Here is a 17,920-nt window from a genome sequence, read left to right on the forward strand (position 1 = left end):
CTACAAAAAAAGAAAATTACAGACCAATATCACTGATGAATATAGATGCAAATATCCTCAACAAAATAGTAGCAAACAGAATCCAACAACACATTAAAAGGATCATACACCATGATCAAGTGGGATTTATCCCAGGGATGCAAGGATTCTTCAATACATGTAAATCAATCAATGTGATACACTATATTAAATTGAAGAAAAAAAACATATGATCATCTCAATAGATGCAGAAAAAGCTTCTGACAAAATTCAACACCCGTTTATGATAAAAAAAAAAAAAACTCTCCAGAAAGTGGGCATAGAGGGAACCAACCTCAATATAATAAAGGCCATATACGACTAACCCACAGCAAATATTCTCAATGGTGAAAAACTGAAAGTGTTTCCTCTAAGATCAGGAACAAGACAAGTATGTCCACTCTCACCACTATCATTCAACATAGTTTTGGAAGTCCTAGCCATGGCAATCAGAGAAGAAAAAGAAATAAAAGGAATACAAATTGGAAAAGAAGAAGTAAAACTGTCACTGTTTGCAGATGACATGATACTATACATAGATAATCCTAAAGATGCCACCAGAAAACTAGAACTAATCAATGAATTTGGTAAAGTTGCAGGAAACAAAATTAATGCACAGAAATCTCCTGCATTCCTATACACTAACGATAAAAAATCTGAAAGAGAAATTAAGAAAACACTCCCATTTACCACTGCAACAAAAAGAATAAAATACCTAGGAATAAACCTACCTAGGGAGACAAAAGACCTGTATGCAGAAAAGTATAAGACACTAATGAAAGAAATTAAAGATAATACCAACAGATGGAGAGATATACCATGCTCTTGGATTGGAAGAATCAATATTGTGAAAATGACTCTACTACCCAAAGCAATCTACAGATTGAATGCAATTCCTATCAAATTACCAATGGCATTTTTTTTTATAGAACTAGAACAAAATATCTTAAAATTTGTACAAAGACACAAAAGACCCCAAATAGCCAAAGTAGTCTTGAGGGGAAAAAAATGGAGCTGGAGGAATAAGACTCCCTGACCTCAGACTATACTACAAAGCTACAGTAATCAAGACAATATTGTACTGGCACAAAAACAGAAACACAGATCAATGGAACAAGATAGAAAGCCCAGAGATAAACTCACTCACATATGGTCACCTTATCTTTGATAAAGGAGGCAAGAATATACAATGGAGAAAAGACAGCCTCTTCAGTAAGTGGTGCTGGGAAAACTGCACAGTTACATGTAAAAGAATGAAATTAGAACACTCCCTAACACCATACACAAAAATAAACTCAAAATGGATTAAAAACCTAAATGTAAGACCAGACACTATAAAACTCTTACAGGAAAACATCGGAAGAACACTGTTTGACATAAATCACAGCAAGATCTTTCTTGATCCACCTCCTAGAGTAATGGAAATAAAAACAAAAATAAACAAATGGGACCTAATGAAATTTCAAAGCTTTTGCACAGCAAAGGGAACCATAAACAAGACGAAAAGACAACCCTCAGAATGGGAGAAGATGTTTGCAAAAGAATCAACGGACAAAGGATTAATCTCCAAAATATATAAACAGTTCATGCAGCTCAATATTCAAAAAACAAACAACCCAATCCAAAAATGGGCAGAAGACCGAAATAGACATTTCTCCAAAGAAGACATTCAGATGGCCAAGAAGCACATGAAAAGCTGCTCAGCATCACTATTAGAGAAATTCAAATCAAAACTACAATGAGGTATCACCTCACACCAGTTAGAATGGGCATCATCAGAAAATCTACAAACAACAAACGCTGGAGAGGGTGTGGAGGAAAGAGTACCCTCTTGCACTGTTGGTGGAAATGTAAATTGATACAGCCACTATGGAAAACAGTATGGAGGTTCCTTAAAAAGCTAAAAATAGAATTACCATATGATCCAGCAATCCCACTACTGGGCATATACCCAGAGAAAACCGTAATTCAAAAAGACACATGCACCGCAATGTTCATTGCAGCACTGTTTACAATAGCTAGGTCATGGAAGCAAACTAAATGCCCATTGATAGACGAATGGATGAAGAAGATGTGGTACATGTATACAATGGAATATTACTCAGCCATAAAAAGGAACGACATTTGGTCATTTCTGGAGACATGGATGTATCTAGAGACTGTCATACAGAGTGAAGTAAGTCAGAAAGAGAAAAACAAATATCGTATATTAATGCATGTATGTGGAACCTAGAAAAATGGTACAGATGAACAGGTTTGCAGGGCAGAAACTGAGACACAGATGTAGGACAAACGTATGGACACCAAAGGGGGAAAGTGGCGGGGGGGTGAGGGTGGTGGTGTAATGAGTTGGGTGATTGGGATTGACATGTATACACTGATGTGTATAAAATTGATGACTAATAAGAACCTGCTATATAAAAAAATAATTCAAAAAGAATAAAAATAAATAAAAAAGATTGTTCATGTGCTTAAAATGTGTCTGGTATTTGTGTCACTATATAAATGCTACTTGTTTTTTCACCATAATGTATCATCTCCATTAATGAAAATTAAAAGTACTACTACTGTAAATGAGATCTCAATATTAAAAATTCCTTGTTCTTGAGAGGGTTATGAACCACTCTGAAGAAAAACTTCAGACATACACACACACAAAATACCGACAATTTCTATGCACATACAAAGCAGTGCACACATACATACTGAAGTCCATACTTATTGAATCTCTCAACCAACGTTTTTCAAATTATCCTTTGCTGTATTCAATAAACCTTGGAGTGTCAATGATTGGTTTAATTTCAAAGTAAGGAAATTATGTTCCTAAGTTATGTGATTGAGGCAAACTTAATTAAGTATTATATTCATGATACTAATGTTGGAGCCATTTGCTTCTGCAATTTCAAAAACATTCTCTCCTTTGCCTTAAAATCGGGTAATGGAAATCATTTTAATTTCTGTTCAATTCCTGAGTCTCCTCTCAGTACGCTTAAAATGACTTAAAATAATGGAGCTTGTGAGATGTGAAGGGAGATTAAACAGATACCTAGCCATTCTCACTCTTGTTTAACTGCATTTTCTGTCTGTCTATCACTAGAAGGGAGGGAGAAAAATTAGGCTAAAACATGCCTGACTTCCTATGAGATTGTCTTGAGAACCATTCTCAAGAGCTAGGAAAGCAAGGCTAAGCATTTATATAAACAGCAGTCATTATATGATCTTCATTGAGAAGGAAGAGAATTACAGTCAACTTGGAAAATGTGAAATAGATCTCACTGAGTTTCTATCCTGAACAGCAAGATGTCCTTGTTTAGCAAGGTAACTTATTTTACCAGTGGGACATAGTAAATGTTGTTCTAGATCACTTGGAGAACAAGTAGTAAATGAGTATAATGACTAGTCACAACTATTCATGAGATCAGGCGATTATTAACATAGCTATTGCTTTTTGGTGTTTTTAGAATTAGACTGATTACCATATGAAGACCATCCCTTCTTGAAAGAGTCCTTTTGATTGAAGCATTAATATTTGGCACAATTCCTCTTGCAGAAGATGAGACTTTTAAATTAGTTGTTACATAACCATCAATTTGGTGAGGGCAAAAGGTAGAAATGTCATTTTCCAAAGTAGTTTGCTAAGGTTAGAGATAGTGGCCTATGAAGTGCAGACACTATTAAAACCAACAGGGGGAACCTACTGATGTAACCACATCCTCGAAAGAGTTTGGGTTGCAACACATTTGTCAAGAAAACCACCCACAAGTTCACCTCTGAGCATAATACCTATTATGAGTAGGCATAATGGTAATAAGCCTTATCTCCCGTATAGTGAAGAGCAAAAAATTATGAGCCAGACAGGGAGAAAATTAAGACAGTCTGGTTAGAAAAATAGTTTGGAGTAGGCAGGTCTTCTAATCCCTTGAATGACATCATAGAGAAAACCTACATTGAGGTATATACAGTCACCTAGGGAAGCCCTAGCAATCAAAGATGTGCCATGACAAAATTGCCCACCCTGTAAAATGAAAATAAATCAGAGTATATGTTATTTCTAGATCAATCTACCTAAAAAGCAAATCTACTCATATCCCTACCATACTTAAACTCCTTTAAGATAAACTCCAAATTCATTAGCATAATTGGCACAAAATTATGTTCCTTCCTAGTCAGACTCTGGTTACCATCAATTTATGAGAATACTGAACTACTCACACACCACCATCTCTCCAACACAAAGACCAAAAGTTGACAAGGAAAAAAGGGACTTTGCCAGCAAACCTGCCTAAGTAAAAATGTACAAGGAACTGATAGACATCTTTTGGGATATGTTTAAGAATAGGATTTACCTGAAACAGAGACCCTTCCCTCAGGAACTAAAATTTTAACAGCTCTTTTTACAAGTGAAAGTTTTTTATTTTAATGAGTTATCAGACACAAATCAGAGATCCTTATGCAAATGACCACCTATAGTGAAGCCAATGCAAATGACCACCTATAGTGAGAAATGAAAGAAAATGCCAGTTTTTTAATAACATCAATTCTACATGTATTAAAAGCTTATACACTACCATATATAAAATAGATAAACAAGGATTTACTTTATAGCACACTCAACTATAGTCAATATATTATAATAAACCATAATGGAATAGAATATATACACATACATATGTAGAACTGAATCATTTTGCTGTACACCTGAAATTAACACAATATTATAAATCAACTATATCTCAATTTTTAAAAAGCCTAAAAAAGTTAAGTCAGATCATTTGATTGTTTAATAATAAATTAGGATTTTGTTTTTATTTGCATCCCTGAGAAACCTGTCAGAGACAGGGGTAATTTGGCCAATGAATGACCATGATTACCAAACAAAACAGTAAGAATACAAAGAAACATACAAAAAAGGAAAGGCAATAAACAAAGTCACAGTGTATCAGAGATCAAGGGAATTCTGGCCAAAGTGTCAAACTATGACATTTCTGTCCATTAACTCCATAATTTACATATTCCTGGCTCTCTACCAACTTCTCTCCTTACTTCTTTGTCTCTCTCTTCTCTTTTCATTCTATCCATGTGCTGAAACATTTCATTATCTTCCTGCTATACTGATGTTCTGTGACTCCAGTTCAAACTCCCAAAACGTGTGTCCAAAGCAGAATTCAACTCCTCTTTCTTCCTCATTCCCCATCCCAGAAAAATACCATTTACTCAGTTGAACAAGATATAAACTTAAGAATTCAACCTTGATTTTCTCTCCTTCCTACCCAGATCAATTATCCAATCAACTACCCAGTCGTTTCCACTTTAGTGTCTTTCAACACATCTCTCCAGCCTCAGTGCAACTTTTTAGTGAAGTATTCATTGTTTGACAATAGCTTCAAAACTGCCATCCCCGACTCCAGAATGGTTTTCTCTATTTTTCATATTGCTGGTAGGTCCATTTATTTAAAATGCAAATAATTATCTTGATTGTTGTGATGGTTTCACAAGTGTGTGTGTGTGTGTGTATACATCTGCATGTCAAAGCTTATGAAGTGTGTGTATCTTAAATGTGTGCAGTGTACCTGTATGTCAAGTGTATCTCACTAAAGCTGTAACCAAAAGAATCTGGGCATGTCTCTTTTGAGACATGTCCCCCCAAACATTTTTTGGTGCTTCTCCTGCCAGGACATATTTACCCTCCTCCATTCCTCTGCATCTCTCCTACTTCTTCTTCAGGACTTGGTTTAGGCAGCATCTCCTGAGGTAAGATTGCTCTGTCCTAAGAGTGTGGTTGGTGCTCCTCCCATGGGCTCCCAACACTCCGTAGGCATACTTGTCAGTAACAAGCCACAGATTGTTTGCTTTTCTCTCTCCTCATTAGAGCTTCAGCTCATTGGCTGAAGAGAGTTAGTGCTAGTCATCCTGGAATCCTTAATTCCCAATATGTACCTGACACACAGCAGACATTTGTTAAAGTAAACTGATGTGATGAAAACTGATTTATGGAATTAATTTGCACTAAGTAAAAGGAAAAATTGTGACTCTGCATTGAAGTAATTATACTTAGTTCCTAAGAGGGATATAAACAAAAGGCCAAAGAAGAGACCAATGATGATAGTAGAAACTGTTCACAAATCATCCAAGGGACTCAGAAAAGGCTGACCCGGGGCTTCCCTGGTGGCGCAGTGGTTGAGAGTTCGCCTGCCGATGCAGGGGACACAGGTTCGTGCCCCGGTCCGGGAAGATCCCACATGCCGCGGAACAGCTGGGCCCGTGAGCCATGGCCGCTGAGCCTGCGCGTCCGGAGCCTGTGCTCCGCAACGGGAGAGGCCACAACAGTGAGAGGCCCGCGTACCACAATAAATAAATTAATTAATTAATTAATTTAATTAAATAGAAAAGGCTGACCCTGCCTCATTAGGTATAAAGGTCACAGCAGTGGTGTGACACACAATCTCATGCTCAGGCTCCTAATATCCTCCCTGTTTCTTCTCTATCTGCAATATTATAGGAAGGTTAAGCACACTTAGGCATATCAATGTACATGTTATAGACTGTCTTTGGGGCCATGTTTATAACTGGGACTGGGGAAGAACATTATACATATGAGTGCTTATGTGGCTTCTTCCAAAAACAAACAACCTAACCCATTATGTCTTTAAGTATTCTTAAGCAAATTCAGCAACCAAAAAGACTTGGTTCTAACAGATTGAATGATTATTGAAATGGATGAGCAACTGTTCTGACAAAATAGAGTATTTCTCACTTCATTTTCTATATAATCAATGCTAGATAAATGGAGATATCCTTTTGGGCTGACTCTTCTATAGATTTGGTGTGATGAATTTAGAGCCCTAGGCAATGGCAAAGCAAGGAAGCAAAGTACCTCAAAGGACATCCAAATGCTGAAAAGTGCTACATTATTCAGTAATTTATGAATCTAGATCTGCACTTACTGCCTTCCTTAGCCAAAGTTTAAATTTCACCTTATTGAGAGATTTTTTTCTTTCAGACCCATCTCCAATTCTCTGTTTAAAGAATCTGATTAAGAGTTCTTTTTCAGCTCTTTAAAAAAAAAAGAGCGAGAAACTAGTATTGCTTATAGGTAGTTTTACTGGTATGTGACTTTCTTGTAGTACACACCTACGAAAAAATATTTATCAAATTTCAGGAAATAAAGGAATAATAAATAATAAAAGGAAATCAAGGTCCTTATCAGTTGGATACTTATTAAATATGAGATTTTCTATGTTTAATAAGAATAAAAGGACATGTAATTTCTTCAATACCTGCAACCTCATCTTTTTCTGCAATTCAGTAATATAAGTCTTGTGCATGAAAATTCAAATAAAAGACAGGATAAGTACATAGTAAATTTATTATAGACATGTAGAAAATAATTCTATTAAACTTATATCTCATTTTTTTACATGTGTAGACTAATACATTTTATAATTTAATTTTCCATGGATTTTAACTGTTCTATAATCGTTAAATGTGATTTTCAGTACCATATTCACTTGCAGGATTCTCTAAAGATTACAGACTTTCAAGTCATCCCTTGAAAGCCATGTCTATGTCAATTCATTAAAACCTCAGCTGGGAATCTCCTTGCCCTTGAGGTCTTGACAGAGAACCCTAAACAAGAAATTAGAAGATATCATATAGGCTGCTTTTCTCCCTGCCAATCCATGGAGCACTTTAATATGGATCAAGCAATACAGCACATGTTCAGAATACAGAAGAGTCAGATGTGACTCATAAACAGAAGAGTATCCGGGGGAAAAGAAAAATTAGTAAATTGATTTAATTATGATTTATTCATCAATTAAATGCAATGTTATAAGTTCAGTAATATAGAAATGAACAAGATCCACTATTAGCATAGAGGAGGAAATAAAACCTACAAGGATAGGGTGGTGAGATAGCAGATTGTGGGACTGAATATTGTAGAATGTTTTGATTATGAGTATTAAAGAAAATAGAAAAAAGATATTAGCATAAGAGATAAAAAAACACAACATACAGTATATCTGAAAATCCTCAAAAGAAATTGATCTTGCTGGAGCTTAGGATTTAATGCAGGGAGTTCAACTGGATGAAGGTTAGAGAGAGATGAAGTGAGAGCTGGTGGTATTCAACTGTTTCAATGCAATTAAATCTGACGGGAGAAGAGTAAGGTGAATAACATGAGAATTTACTCCTTGCCAGGCACTGTGTTAGTTTTGTTATACACATGCTATCTCTTTATCACCTCATTTCATCCTCATTAGACAGATGAAAAGATTAAAGCTCAGAAAGATTAAACAACTTCCCCCAGGCCATAAAATCCAAGGGTAGCAGAGTTTCTCCCTATGCGCTACAACATTGTCTTCACTGGATTTTATAATATGGATTAGTTAGAGCCAAAGTAAACCAGGGATCGACACCTGATTTCAGAGCAGCAATTCTGAACAACAGCATCAGCATCACTTGAAAACATTCTAGAAATGCAAATCCGGAGACTCATCCCTGACCTACTGAATCAAACTAAAGGGGTGGGACCAAACTATCTATGAATGAACAAGTCCAGGTGATTGTAATGCCCGCTACAGTTTGAGAATACTCAATTACAGGAAAAGTGAAGACATTACAGGAAACCTCTGAAGTAAATTTCAGCCCAGTTTTCCCCTCTGCTGTCATTATACTAGGTAAGCTTTAAGGGCATCATCCGTGTCATGGTGTCGTAAGGGAAAAATTAATTCCCACAAAAGAGGGCTTCCCAGACTTTAATGTGCATATGAACCACCTGAAGATTCATTAAAATGAAGATTTCAGTGGAGTAGACTTAGCAAGAGCCTGAGATCTGAACATCTAACAAGGTCCTCCATGACTCCAACGCTGCAGTTCTGAGGATCACACTGTGAATAACAAGGGCAGGGGACACAAAATTGTGTTCTACAGACACCAAACTCTAAATTTTACAAGTCAAACAGAATGCCACATCAGAAAATGCCAAAAAACATCACCCAGAGAATTGGAATGCTGGCAAAACACTAACATACGCTAGCCCTTAAAATATCCCTAAAGAAATTTCTCTAACTTTTTTTTAGAAAAGACTTCAAGGAAGAAATTGCCCTAAAACCCTAAGCCACACATTCCTTTATCTGCAAGCTTTTTCCTTCTAACTCAAGTCCTCTGCATGCGAAGCCCAGCTTCTTGCTCCAGTCTCAGTGGACATGAAGAACAGCTGACTCTAGGCTTAGAATATGCCTGTTCAAAGTTGGCCCAAGTCACAATTAGTTGAGGCTTTCCACCATGATAGGCAAAGCTAATTAATTTTATTTGATTGCCTGAGAGAATGACAGATGATTTACCATAATATCTGACCACAAGCAGCTCAGAACCAGTGAGGCCTTTTAATGGCTTAATCACTGTTTCCTCAAAATTCTAAGGCAACCAAAATATTAAACAAACCAAACAGACAACTGAGAATTTTGAGATATAAAAGGGGTTGTGTGACGAACATCCATCACATTCAAATATGTCTCCGCTGTGGTATTTACTGCTTTGTTACCTGTCACTTACAGTTCTAGCTCAAACCTAATGGCACAATTTACGACTTTGCTACAATATGCAATATAGCTTTCCACCAAAACAAGGAAAAAAACTGCAATAAAAGTGTTATTTGTTGTATGGTTCGCACACAAATTCTGGAAGCTTTCATTGCACATCTCCATGCCAGCATGCAAGTGGTTTATGATAAAGACAGGATGATGTTTCCTCAGTAGACTTGGGCACTTTCCCAAGTTTCTTTTTTCTTTTTTTCCTCAATTTTGTATGTATTTATTATCCCTTGGCTACTTGGATATCCTCATTTGCAAAGATTCATTTCAATAGATGTTTAGCAAAATAGTACAGCAAGGACTGTGGGTGAAGCAAAGATAGATAAAATATAGCTCTGCCCTTAGGAAAATTAAGCAGTGTGAGAGGCAGCAGAGGGTAGTGGTCAAGGTAGCTTCCACAGACACACCTGGGTCCAAATCCCATCATCTGCCACTTAAATTTTCTGGATAATTTCCATCATCACCCTCTGCCTCAATTGCCCCATCTATTTACAAAATAAGAAAATAAGGCAAAGATAGCACTTTATGGTGGAATGATGAGAATTAATTAGTTAATATTCAAAAAATACCTAGAAGGAAATCTGGTACATCATAAATGTCTGATAGTTTTTTTTAAATGTAGATAAGGTAACACGCATCTTAGCCCATAAACTCAAATGCACCAAAGCTCCCCAAATATAGTCTTTTTTTGTTTTGCTAAAAGAAATTACTCTTTCCCTCATTCCAGATAGGATGGTGCAAATTTACTTTCAATCAATCATCTGGCCATATCTAGTCTTTTATCTGAATTTGTTTCTAAGTTCTTAAAGGCTTACAAAATGCAAAGCCATCAAAAAGAGGGAAGAAGAAGAATAAATACCTGGTTTCACTGCCCTCTGTCCTCTGTCCTCTCTCTCCTGAGTCATTCATCATCCCATCTTCTCTTTAATCCTTGGTCTAAGCAGATAGCAAACTGAGGTGCCCCTGTCTCTTGTCTACAGGTGGGTCTGGAGAGTCTAACCACTTTAAGTTTACAGAAAAAGAACTTAAACTGTTCAAGGAATCATGAAGGTATATAATAGTATTTTAGGAAGTCTTCGAAGTGATTTACATGAGCAGTGGGCATGGGAAACCCTCTCTCAATAAAACTGCATAAAGAAAGAAAAACAGCTTAGAACTCTATTCCCTACTCCCAACTACTTACTTACTCCTACCTGAGAACAAGAGAATTGTTCTCCTTCTTCTGGGTCACTCCACACACCCTGAAATCTCCATGAACTCATCCACCCAGGGACCAAGTCCAAGAAGCAGGGGCCCCTGTGACCTACCAATTTCTGTTCTCCAGTTACTGCTGCATGATCCTTTCCTTCCCTGAACCCCTAGGGGAAATTTTCTAGTGATGGAGAGGGAAAACTTCCCCCTCTCCAAAGCCCTTAACATTTTAGTTAAACTCTGAAGTTCACTCCATTCCCCTGAGAGCTTCGTATTTTAGGAAACAAAGTCAGGAAAACTCTTTTTATATGATTCCATTCTGTTACATCTGTCCCTGGAGGTAAGGCTCAGTTGACAACCTTGCTGCTTGAATGACAGCAGGGAAAAAATGAAAATAGCAAGAGAGGAAATACATGAGTTAATTGTTCTGAAATGCTATCGAGAAACACTTATGTGCACAAATAATGATAATGCAAGGCAGCATTAAGTGTTGTGAGAAAAGGATGAAGAAATTATCAGATTTTTAAAGAGAGATCCCCCTGTATGGAGTGGAGAGTAGATCAGAAAAGGCTCTGGAGGATGCAGCATTTAGGCTTTCATGAGGGATGTGACAGGCAGAAACGGGTAGGAGAACTTCCCAAAAAAGTTTGGGCAATCACTCAAAGCCAGGAAAATCCACTGTTTTTATGGAAAGCAAATAATTCAGTCTGAAAACTTGAAATACCATCCTTGCCTGTAAGAAGCTTCGACTTAGAATAAACCATTGCAACCGTATGAATACCCCAAACAGGGCTATAACCACAAATTATTCCCAAGTCCTAGTGAACTGAAAACACGTTTATACCATTGTTAAAAACAGCCTTGTAGGGACCCCTGAATAAATCAGGTTATAATGGACTGATTTGTAAAGGAAAAGTTTTTCTGTCAGTCAGCTTGGCACATGTGTCCATTAATTTAAAAGATCCAGGCAACAATTGATAAGAATTAAAGAAGTTCTGCTATGTGAGACCATCATATCTGACTTCTGGTTTATTTTATGGTTACAGAAAAAGAACTTAAAACTCTAATTCCCACTAGTTCCTACTGCCAAGCACAACATCTTCCAGATACAACATAAGGGAATTGACTCATGCATAATAAATTTTTTGCATTATGACCACTGCAGCTTTCTGACCCCAGCTACATGGCACACGGGACTGCAACAGGAGCAGTGTAATTTATTTCTTCCCAAAATTACATTCAGGTAATGGTTGTCCTGTCGGTTTGTGTAGATGTTAAACTTCTCTATGCTTTGTTCTTTTAAAGGTGTTTACTAGAATACCTTTTAATAGGCTCAGAATTCAATCTTGGTTCAAAGAAAACATAAGATTATTTGTGTAATGGATTAAATAAATGGACTTCGTAAAGATGAAAGTATCAAGGTTAAGAAAAAATTCTGTGTCAAACTAAGAAATACATTAAGTACTATGTTATTCACAAACATTTCAGTATTATAGCCACAGAAAACAATCATTTTTTAAAATCAGCCTTTTACCTCTGAAAAAACAATGCCATCTCCCCCCAATAATTGTCTTACTGGATTTTTTTTTCTTTTACCTAGCACAAAACTGACATTTACCTGTCATCATTGGGTCTTTGGGGATTTGCATTATATTAACTTTATCACTTAACCCTATTTGCAGAGCTTAAGCCCAGCCAATAGTAAATCTCTCTGGAGATTAATGAAGATGAAACACATAAAATTTCAGAATCTGAAAAATCATCAGCAAAACTATTTTATTGGCAATCTTCTTCTTAATGCTGAAGGAATTACGTAAGTTCAATTTTTATGGGACAAAGTGTCTGCTTTTAAAATAAAAGTTTAATTTCTTTATTACCTCCATTTCTAATTCTTCAGAGTGTAAGCTCCTAAATGTCTCTTTTCCTTAGAAATATAACACATTCTTTCAAAATTACATTAATGGTCAAGAAAATAATCACTGGACAGTAAGTTCAAGCACTAAAGTATTTCTAGATAAGAGTTAAACAGAGGTATACACATACACACTAGTAGGATGTGCCTCAACTTTAATCCACAGTGTGGTTCTTTGCGGGCAGGGCTCGTAGCTGTAGAAATTTTTTTTTTAATTTACTGTATTAGTAAACAATGTGGGGTAAACATAGAGACAGAATGCTAACAGCCTTGTAATTCAAAAAAAAAAAATCTATGTTCCTGGTACAGAGGGTGAAGAGCCCCTGGGGGTTCCTGTTTACTTTGTTCCTGGTGCGAAGTATATGTAAGGTGACTGATTCACACCTAGTCAACCAAAAAGAGTAGTCACTGAACATATATACCTTGTGTGGAGGATTGCACATTTCCTAAGTCTTTGGATGAGATGGGAGCAGAGAATCAAGTTATTGCTCTATAATTCTGTGCCTTGGAAGCAAAGCCTTTCCTATGTTTCCGGCAAAGACCTTGAGTACTTTGAAGTACATTTAGTATTTTAATATAAAGAAAGTAAGCAGTAATACAGCTATTTTCTTAAATTTTGTAAGGTTACCTAGATTCTGCCATCATTAAAACTACTACATAACTGAAATATTCCTTGTCAGGTGGGCATAAGGCCACAATTATTTGAACATGAATCTTCTACTCTGTTTCCTTTTCTGTCTTCTAAGCTAGGGTCATTCATTTGTGCTACCAAAATTCAGAAAAAAAACACTACTAATCAGTTGCTTTCCCCAAGAAACCCAGGAATTTCAGGTATGTCCTTAACATTCTGACTTACCAAGAGTATACTAGAAAAATCACCCCACCAAAAAGAAAAAAAAAGGGGGAAAAAAGGTGAAAATATTCCTGTTTTTCTTAGTGGCCCACTTTAAGGATGTTCTCCAAATATTGCTTTAACTCCTTTTAAATATGCTTTAACTTTATTTCCTTTCAAGTATTGTTATTATTGTTTCTCTAAGCTTTAACATGTATCCCATTATTCCAAAGGTTACATTTTGCTTTGTAACCCACAGAGAATGACAGAAACACAAGTGTACATTAGCAATGTTACAATTTCCTGAATTTCACGTTGGTCTTACCAGTTACAAGTGCATACGTGCCTCCATGTGTCCAGCAGTGCTTTAGCTTATGGGAGACACAGAAGCATCCCAGCCTTTTGGCTCAAAACATGTAAAATCAAGTTGGTGCTCTATAACTTGCGTCTCTGAAGCCATTATTTAAAAAATACACCTAACATCAGAATTAAATGGCATGAAATTATGTTCTCAGTTTCTCTTAAGACTGAGGAGCCCCTAGAGGGTTCCTGCTTGGTCTCATGTAGAAATCATCCTGTCTTTTAAATGACTGCATCAAGTTCACGTGGCAATTGGGAAGGTTCCTTGTTACCTTCATTTTTGACTGACCAAAGCAGTTCTTCATTGTCAAAAAAAAATGAGTATTACATAATATAGTGAGTGTATGGTGAAACCTTTTTCCACTGAACACTATTACACCTGTTTCAACTTCTTAACAGCTGTTACTCCCAATGTTAGAACATGTAGAGATTTTACTGTACTCACCCTTCCCCCAAAAAAGCTCTGTTCCTTTTATTCCCCAGTCCTTTGCTTCTTTTTCACCTTTCCTCTAGGAAACTTCTTCTTTTATAAAAGTGGCTGCACTTTATTGCTCACCTCTCTTTTCTTCTCACCTGCCTTCTGTCACAGCCCAGCTGGGAATTGATTGAATGAAAAAAGAAAGAGCTGGAATTGTTTCAAGTCATTTTCTCCTGAGCCCCAGGAAACCCCAGGAACTGATTCATATACTTCTCACCTCTTTGCAACCTTCTCTCATCTCTTCCAAGTGCCAGGCTAAAACCACAGAACAGCATGTGGCAGCCTGCCACCAAAGAAAACACGTGGTCCCAAACCCTATTATCACTATGACATTTGATGCCCTAGACAGAGAGACTAAGGTATTGCCTTTGCCAACACCTGTCAAGAAAAGTGTAAAATGTAATCAAGTTATCCATCTTTGTGAGCTGTACAGTGTCTTGTCTAGTATTGTAATTAAGTGGAATGTACCTATTGAAATAAGGAGATCAGCTAGATATCAATGAGCCTCATGCTCAAGTTCGCTGCAAATGTCTGCTTAGGACTCCTAGGATGAATATTTGCCCTTTTCCATCTTCACTATAAGAAGTAAATTGATTATAATAAGGGGGGGGGAATATAGGTTAGAGCCAAGAATTCTAAGGATGGAGCAGGAAATATGAGCCTTAAATATCAGACTGGCTACAATCTTTCATCCAGGCTTCATCTGCCAGCAGAGAAAAGCTAGCGACTCCAAACACCAAGAATCAGTACTTTTACACAAACTGAGACTTTTTATTAATGACACTGCTATTAATATAAAGACCCCTAAATAGAGGCATGGGGGCATGCATATGTTCACAGGGTGGAAATAAGTGAAAGGAACTATTGTAGCCATTAAAGCTAATAAACCACAAGAATGACTATAACACCACACTATAGTCTATCAAGGTTAGATGTGTATTTTACGCCAGAGAAGCCTGGGACGTTTCCAATAACTAAACAAAAGCAAAGTGAGGATAGCACTATTGTGAAAGAAAACAGATTAAGATGCATGTTACTGAATTATATTTGTTTTTTTATCAGTAAGTTTTTATTCCCTAGCTTTAAGGGAAATGCTTTCAAAATTCATTATAGGCTTGAGCCTGGCTCCTTTATGCAAAGTAATAAACTGTTTTAACTGTAGGTATTGCTTTATGGGAAATTTTTACTGGGGTTTTAAACTTAAAGTGTCATAATAGTTACTCTGCCTTTCTAAGGAATTGAGCAAGTCTGCAAATACTTTCCAGTTGTTACAATTCAGACAGATTCAAAGCACAGTCAAAGCAGAGTACAGCACATTGTCTGGAGGAAAAAAAAAATGAGGCTGTGAATGCTAGCACTAAGGCATCTTCTCTAAACGTACAGGCAGGGATTGTAAAGTGGTTTACTTCTTCAGTATTATTTTTTCCATAAGCCAGCAAAATGAAAAACATTACATGTTAATACTGTCCTTTGTGTTTCTCTAATTTACAAATAGCTTACATTCCCCTAATGATTTTTATATCTTCTCACTTCTTCAGCGTTTCTGGTCAATGAGTTGTTAATAATTTGCCCGAGTATTTTGAAAGAGACTACCAGATGCTCCCTAGTATCCATCACTCTTTTCGGTGTGGTTTTTAGGCCATTAGGAAAAGGGCAGCAATGGTGATAGCAACTTCCAGATCACATTCTTACTAGAAATTGCCCTACCTCTCCTTCCCAGTCCTATAGCCTTGAATGCAGATACGGTGCTGGTGAGATAGCTTTGTGCATACAGATAAGGGAAACATCCTGAAAAATGGTGGATGGATCAAACAAAAGCCTGGTCCTCGAATGTCCTCCTAGAACACAACCATCTACATGCCTTGGATGGTATCTTACCTGTTTTATCGGAGAGAAGTAAGTTTCTACCTTGTTTGGGTCACTATTTTTGGATTTCTTTATTATAGCAACGCAGCTTATATTCTATTGCAATTGTTTTATTTTTGTTCTTATAATGCTTGCTTTTTAATATTGTGGATAAGAATTTAAAAATCCCAGTGAGTAAATTCCAAAAAGTAACACAAACAATAATGTCGATACAATTAGAAAGTGTTTTATAAAAGTTAAGTAGTTAACTGCCTAAGAAATTTATCATGACTAGAAAATGCAGACCTGTCCAAAATTTTTTATAAAATGTCCCATAATTCTGAATTGTGCAAAATACAATTTCATTTGAATAATTTTAATACTTCAAAATTAGCGAGGAAGATTTTTCAAAATACACAAAGTTTCTTAGATATATTGAACAGGAATCTTTAATGGAGGAGCCTAGTTTTGTGATTCTGATAAATACAGAGTAACTTTTTAAAATCCTATGCCTTGCCTAAGAAAATTGTTCCTTCTAATCTAATAGCAGTAGGGGGGCACTGTTAGTTGATAGTTGTTAATGGATTTATATTAATTCTTACACTTTTCTGATAATACTATGGCCAAAAACATTTTTTAATTGCTGTTGAGGACTCTATTAAGAGAGCCATCACTGGTAGCAATGCTAAGGGAAAATAAGAGTAGAAATTTACCCTCAGTACTTGCTTTCCAGGGCTCAGAGGAGACAAAAATAGACAAACATAATTGTCGTTGAGCATTAAAAATCCTTACATTGATATCTGAAAACCAGTCTCCCTACCATTAACCCATGTATTTCCAATGCAGCTTGAGCACTTAATGCTCAAATATATGAGAAGCACCAGTGAGCAATGGCCATCTAAAAAGGGTGACAGACAGAAAATATGAATATAACTATATAGCAATAGTCTTTTGCATATTTATAGCCTAGTGTAATTTTATCAAAAAGAAAAGTTCTTGGATATTCTATCATATTCAAGATGACAAAGACACCAGGTAAAATTCTGTCAGGTACATAATAAACCTATTATTTCTTTCTTATTCTGGAGAGCATAATTCTTTTAGTCTGCCTGAGTGTAAGAACTCATCTACTTCTCCATAAGACATGAACATTTCAAGAGACATAAAGTAATTTAAAGCAGCATTAAGGAGACTGAAGACTTCATCATCTGTTGAGTAGAACCCCCAAAGTGTGAATATTTATGCAAACTTCAAATACAAGGAAATTGCTGGTACATGAGATTATGTTTACACATAGAACATCCAAACTGCAATTCACCCTGAGCAGAATTCTTCTTACAGAATAAAATAAGTCAACCTGAAATCAATGAGAAATAAAAATATGGGAAGAGGAGAGGAAAGGACAAGTTGTTCCAGGCAAAATAATAAACTGAAGGAAGACATTCAATTTTGCAAAACTGATGCATTGAAGACTCACAGTGACCAATTTGTCAGAGTTCTTACCACAGCACCTGGCACAAAGTGAATTCTCAGTGAACATCACTTTCCTTCCTTCGCCCCACTTTCTCCTTTTATTCCTTAATATTTTTTTTAATTCCAAGTACTGCCTACTTCTGTTTTCTACGAGATGAAGACAACTTAAGCCCTTTTGAGAGCTCTTCATGTAACTAGTCATCACAGGATTATTATTA

This window comes from Orcinus orca, chromosome 3, assembly GCF_937001465.1.
Source record: "Orcinus orca chromosome 3, mOrcOrc1.1, whole genome shotgun sequence".
Lineage (NCBI taxonomy): Eukaryota > Metazoa > Chordata > Mammalia > Artiodactyla > Delphinidae > Orcinus > Orcinus orca.